At 30.9% G+C, this 7,210-nt stretch overlaps 1 non-coding gene across 1 annotated transcript; it reads right to left on the reverse strand.

Annotated features, from left to right (window-relative positions):
• Window positions 1–486: 486 nt before the first annotated feature.
• LOC120365778 (U6 spliceosomal RNA) lies at window positions 487–593 on the reverse strand. The gene has a single exon (XR_005580630.1). It is a non-coding gene; the product is annotated as a U6 spliceosomal RNA (small nuclear RNA).
• Window positions 594–7,210: the final 6,617 nt, after the last annotated feature.

Consider the following 7,210-nt stretch of genomic DNA (forward strand, 5'->3'; position numbering starts at 1 on the left):
TACATTTGTATTTTTATGTGATTTATGTTATATATTTAATAAATATTGAGAAAACATATTTCAGTTTCTAATCACAATTACTGTTCCTATGGAAATCCTCTTTCAAGTGAAAAGATAAACTGATTCACCTTAAAAATGTTTGACAATAACAGTTAACATGACTTAAATATGTAATATGTATTAGACTCTTTTTAATCCCTTTAGCAGCCATTTATATTTAAGGAAATCTATTTCTAGTTCATACAACAACTATATTTTTGTATATTAAACTTAACATTATATCACTGAGCTTCAATTTTCTTAGTATCAGGATTCAAACACACATCTGCCCAATAATGAAGTTCATGTAAAGCCTTTGAATTTCAGTATGAATACATGTATATGCACAGGTTTAGTAATTGTTTAACAGTATAATATCCACCAAGCAAAATATGTAGAGTAAAATTTAAACTGCATATTTTTATTTTCTTTTTTCTTTTTTTTTTTTTTAATATGGAACGCTTCACGAATTTCCGTGTCATCCTTGCGCAGAGGCCATGCTAATCTTCTCTGTATCGTTCCAATTTTAGTATATGTGCTGCCAAAGCGAGCACGCATATTTTTATTTTCTAAATGAAGTAATAAATTATAATGAACTAAATGTGAAATAAAACATAAGCAGTAAGCATGTTATATTTTGCATGCTTACTTAAAATACCTGCTGTTTAAATAAATGTGAATGTTTCTAAGAAAGCATTAAGTTGTTTCTATTGTAGGTATTTTATATGTGCAAAAAAATTTGCTGTTATTTTTTATTTTTGTGCATAATGTATACATTGTAATCTAGTAATATTGGTTATAATGACAATAAATTGACCCACATTCATAATAAGATTAATGATTTATAATAAAATGTGTACAGTAATAATCAGGTTTGTGGATAGAGGTAAATATACATTAGTTTGTGAGCATAACTTATGCTAAAATCTAGCCTACATTGCAGATATAATAATATGCTAGCTATTATAAATAATTCTCAATAACTCTTTCTGTAGTATTCTTTCCTCAATCCACAGCTAAAATTCTAGTCTATCAAAACTCAAGTGACAGCAAGAAACTGGTAGTTAGTCAGGGACTTTAACCTTCCTTTCAGGGAAATCTCTGGTATATTTTTTGAAACTTACCACAATTATGACTTTCTCTTTCAAATATTTCCTGGAGACCCAAATAGTCATGCAATGAGACAAAAATCCATGTTTTGCAAACTTAAAACACTTTTCACATTTATTTATTATAGAACTTACTGTATTTTTTTAAAGGCCAACATGTCTTATATCCTCCCAGACAGACACAAAACAGCTAACCAATTATTAATGTATGGTTACTCTTTTGCATCCTCAAGAGCAAGTGCAGAATATAGAGAATTGCTGCAAAAAAAAAAAAAAAAAAATGTTTCAGAACAAATGACTAGCCAAGAAAGATACTGCATTGATGCATAACACATTTTAAGAATTCTGTGTTTACTGGTGTTAAAAGGATAAAGTAAATTCTGATCATTGAAAATTTTATAAGCTCTGATGTCATGAGCAAAATACAGAAACATCTGGCAACGAGTAGGTTGGAGTCAAATAAAGATAAGAATCAGGTATTTTTGGTGGATTTCAGCAAACTATTGTATAGGTAAAACTAATTGCCTCTTGGCTTTTAGTGTCTAATCTTAAAATATTTGAGATTCGAGTCATTTATTTAGCAAATTTAAAAAATTTATTCTAAACAATCTCCTAAATTGAAACCCAGTATGTAACACAATCCCACAATCCTAGGAAGCTATTCCAGTTTAAGATAAATGAGGAAATTGGAACACAAATTGCCTAATATCTCAAATCTCACCTTGTTTTGAAGTAAGCTTCCTAGAGAAAGGAAGCTTAGCATCCTAAAGAAAGGAGATTAAAAATCATTGAACCTCCAAAATCCTAGTATTAAGGATTACAGATGTGAAATTAAGACACCAATAATTTTAGTGATTTATTCCAATTATAATTATGTAGAGGAAGAGCTGATATATATAAAAATAACTTCAGACTCTAAGCTCTAGTCATTATTATTTGAGAATGAAGTATAAGCCCTGTTCAAAAATAGAATGCCTCATATTCTAGCTTATTACACATTCATTCTATGGAATTAGAAACAGATTTAGCAATAGAAACTATTCAAATTAAAACAGAGAGAGAAAAGATAATTAAAAACACTATTCAGAGCATCAGTGAGTTATAGGACATTTTAAAGAGGCTTGATATGCAGGTAAAAAGAGGAAGTGGTAGAAGTGTCACATCAAAATATTGCAATAGATAATATCTAAACTTTCCAAATTTAATAAACATTATAAATTCAAAGATCTAAAATGTTCAGCTAATCCCCAAGATAAGAAATGTGAAGAAAACTAAACTAATCCAAGGTATATCATAACCAAATGGTTCAAGACAAGTGATATAAAGGAAATCTTGAGAGCAGTCAGGTTTGGGTGGGTAGAGACTCAGTACATTTTACAGAGGAACAAAGAAAAAGATGATGCCAGATTCCAGTCAGAAACAATGAACACAAAAAGATAGTGGAGCAACAAAGCAAAATAAAAAACACAGCAACATAAACTGTTATATTCATTAAAATTATCATTCAAAACTGAGAAAAAATGTAAATTTTTTTAGACATATAAAAATAAAAATATGTTATCAAAATATATGTTATCAACACCAAACACATATTATATAAAATGTTAAATTAAGTTCTTCAGGCAGAAGGAAAATTATTCCAGATGGGCATATATCTCTACACAAAAGAATAAACAGCAGGGAAAATGAAGGTGATGTTATTGGTATTGAACATAAATTATGAAGCAAACCTTGGAATAAATAAAACAACTACAGTTTTTCTCATCAATGCAATTTTAAAGAATTCAATAGTAGGTATGAAAGATAAATATTGAACCTTGGGTTATAAACAATTGGCAAAGCCAAACAAAACTATTTGTGGCTATGTTGTGAGTGGTATATTCACCAGAAAAAAAAAAAAAAGGTAATAGTAGGTAGATATTTTGCATCACATAAGTATCTTCAACTTTTATCTATAAACAGATGCTTTATGTGTTTGTGCATAAAAATCTATCAAGTTGTATGTTTAAAATACGTACCTTTTAATGTATGTAAATTACATCTTAATAAAATAACTAAAAACTAAACATGAAACATAAGCCCACATTATCAAAGTAATGTAATTGCTCAACTGAGAAATGATAATCCAATTCAAACTATTGAAAAAATAACCTGTACCAGAAAATATATCTTCAATAAATTATATTGGAGCAAGATTGTGAAAAATCATATGTTGAATATGGAATGTTTCCTGTGGACATTGAGGATATTTCCATGAATGACAGGCATTTAAAACATTCAAGGAACAATACAAAGTATAAGGTATTGTGTTATGACTAAATTTCAGTTTAATCTATATTATTTTTACATGGCTTAATGCCATTACACAGTTTTTTTAATCTCTAAACCCAATAAAAGGAAAAACCAAAGTTGTAACTTTGAGAAAACCATTGTAAAAGTTATTTTTGTCCATTTGTCAGCATATTATATTAAAATTAATACTTTTATTCTACTGAGTTATTTGGAATCAATGATATTTCTCAACTTATCCATATCATCACAAGGTCTATCATCCTGCCTTATGGGAAAATCTTATCACTCAGGCTAAGGTGAACAAGTTGTCTGTATGAGACAAAAAAGATCACAATATTGTAGTAACTTTCAAAATTACACGTGTTCCATGCAAATAAAGGTAATCTAGCTATTAATTACTTTATTGCAGGTGCAAACTTTTCATGCAGGCCAATGACTGCTTGCCTTTCCAATAGTGTTGTACAAATCAGTTTCTCTACAATAATTTTAGTAATAATATTGAAAGAGAATAACATTTTTGGTCAATTTTCCTAACTAGAGTTCTTGAATTTTAATTTTTAGAATTATATAACTAAGCATTATCACTTCAAAGTCATGTACCACAAATAGAATAGGGTGCAATGCAAGAAATAAGTTGTATTCCTAAATACTTGCATGAAAACTTGAGTAAGCTAAATGAGCAAGTTCTCTATTGACTCATCATAGAGCAAAAGCATCAAGCAGGGTAGCTTCTGAAACAGTGGTTCCCTAGCCTTTGGTATTAGGGACTGGTTTCATGGGAGACAATTTTTTCCATGGTCCCAGAGATGGGGAGATGGTTTTGGGATTATTCAAGTGCATTACTTTTATTGTATACTTTATTTCTTTTATTATTGCATTGTAATATATAATAAAATAAGTATACAACTCGCAATAATGTGGAATCACTGGGAGTCCTGAGCTTGTTTTCCTGCAACCAGATGGTCCTATGTGGGGGTGATAGGAGAAAGTGACAGATCATCAGGCATTAGATTCTCACAAGGAGCTCACAACCAAGATCCCTCTTATGTGTAGTTCACAGTAGAGTTTGTCCTTGTATGAGAATTGAATGCCACATGAACTACATATTTGTTTTGTTTTGGATTTTATTTTCAAGGATAATTAATAAAATGCCTATTTAAAAAGAAAAATGTTATTTTAAATCTTATGCTATTTTCATCACACTTTTTCTAGTGAAAGTACTTACTAAATTTAATATTGTAAATGAAAACACTGAAAGTTTCAAAAATCTCTAAATTATCTAATGTTCTAGTGTATTATTGTTTATCTGGGAAAAAAATGTCAAATAAAATTGAGAACATATGAGCAGTTTTCAATGTAAAAACCATTAAATTTTAATAAATGGGGTTCAGTGTTTTGATAGACAGATAAATTTGTGAAACTGCAGTTAAATCTCACAATTTTGTTTGTGTTTTGTTAGTTTGTTTTTTGTTATTGGGGGTTGGGGTGGGGACAGAATCTTGTTGTGTTCCCCATGCTGGCTTCAAACTCCTAAACTCCTGGACTTAGCTAATCCTTTCACCTCAGCCTCCTGAGTAACTGGATTACAAGCATGTGCCACCTCATCCACCTTAAATTTTACTTTTTTAGAATATGTGATCATAAAGTAGTTTATTAAATATTTGTGCTTTAGATTACATTCATATATATATATATAAATAAACACATACACAAACGTGTATATATATATATCTATGAGCTCATTTAAGCTTATTGAATAAAATGTAACCCTTCATCAGGAAAGCTACTGATGGAAATATATTTTCAATAATGAGTTAGTGCTGCAAAAAATAAATGGTAAAACAAGTTAAAATAAAAGAAACGTAAAATATAGAGTAAATAGACTTATTTAGAGAAATATAAACTTATGAACTCTCAGCAGCCTCAAGCAGGGGCAGCCAAAAAGTTTTGTTTTACCTGAGGCACAGACAGCTTCCCTTTCAATTAGGTCATGGCCACCTGACTGAGTTTTGGCCTTTTTACCTTTGCAAGGTGCAACTTCCTAGAACATAACATTTTTCATGAGTTATCCTCTCTCTTCCAACTTTAGCGACCTGTCTATTGATTCCAAAACTGATTTTGGATGCAAGTGTTGAACATCTACGCCACACAATACTGTTGTAAATTGAAACCTAGTTGGTAGTATTTCACTGTTAATCTCTCGTATTTAGAATTACCTTAACGCATAAGAAAATTATACTTTGAAACATGGTGCTGCCAAACAAGCACAAAATCATAAAATGCTTGATAACAGTTTAGTAGTCACATAGCAAAAGAACTGATATCAGAGAGAAGTTCCTACCTATGCATTGCCAAAACATTTGAGAAAACTGTTTCCTGTGATATCCCGAAAGGCAGACAATGTGTCTACAGATCCTGTAGCTTTCTGAAAAGTGGCTGGAAAACAGATTGTTAGTTGTGGGTGTGTGTTGTGATCAGACTGCTTATGTTGTTAACAAATAAAAGAGATTATTTCAGGTAAGAAATGATTGGTCTCAAGGAGAAATAAAAAGGAATATATGGTGTCTTGCCCTTAATGAGTTAGGAAAACCTATTGTAGTAGCACAAAATAATTATGAAAAGAACTATTAAGTCCCAGGTTTTAGCAAATATTAAATAAGGAATGAGTTCTTAAAGACCAATCCTGATAGCATCGAGGCACTTCAATATGCAAGCAAAGGAATACATTAAACTTTACAATTATATTTTTTAAAGAACTCTGCTACTGGTGCAAAGAAATGACTATAAGCACACATCATAGGGTTAAGAAGTCAGATTGCATCATTGCTTATGCTACATATTCCACATTCATGTAAGAAGATTATGCATTCCAATTCGTTGCCTTGTAAATTTTAGTGACCTGGTATTTTGTATACTTCCCTGCTTCAATAGTATTGAGTTTACTTTGGGCAGTGGAATGTGAGTGGACATAAAACACACCATATGAAGGCAAAAGCTTTCAAAGCCATTGTCCATTCCAGTCAGCACTCTGATTATTCCTCCATTAAAATGACATGTTCCAAATACAGATTGCTCCATAGACTGGGCCCAGAATTAAAAAAAAAAAAAAAAAAAAAAAAAAAAAGGTGGAGCTTATTTGTAACCTGGAGCCAGATCAGAGATGCTGCTGACTGCTACTCAAAATGTGATGTGATCAAGAAATAAATTTGTTTATATCAGATGTCAAAAGTCGTTAAGTTTTTGAGGTTTATGTTGAATCACTGCAAAATTAAGAAAAAATAACTAATGTAACTTCTAATATTATGAGCTTTTTTTTACCCATCATGAGCCCTAAAATGACAGTAAACTAATATGACAGTAAACAAGATGGGGAGGGTATAATTCCCAAAGGACAGCAAGCTACAAATCACCCTGATTAGGTATGCCCAATAGTCTAATAAGCAAAGAAGGATCTCCCAGAGTGCCATCTGTGTGGGTGGAGAACAATGAATGAAAACTTCTTTCAAGATCAAAGCCAAAAATTCTCTTATTGCCAAAGTAGATTATTTCCAAAACGCCTGCCTGTGACAAATAGACCATTGTATATTGGACAGACAAATACTTTTTTTTTAAATAGTCATTGACAAACTTTTTTTATAAGGTTAGTCAGTATTTTAGGCTTCTGGGCCATACAGTCTCTGTCACAGCTACTGAACTGTATTCAACTTTGCTACAGTAGCACCAAAATGGACATAGACAGTATGTAAACAAAAGTAGTGAATTTTTAATAA

This window comes from Saimiri boliviensis, chromosome 16 (assembly GCF_048565385.1).
Source record: "Saimiri boliviensis isolate mSaiBol1 chromosome 16, mSaiBol1.pri, whole genome shotgun sequence".
Taxonomy (NCBI): domain Eukaryota; kingdom Metazoa; phylum Chordata; class Mammalia; order Primates; family Cebidae; genus Saimiri; species Saimiri boliviensis.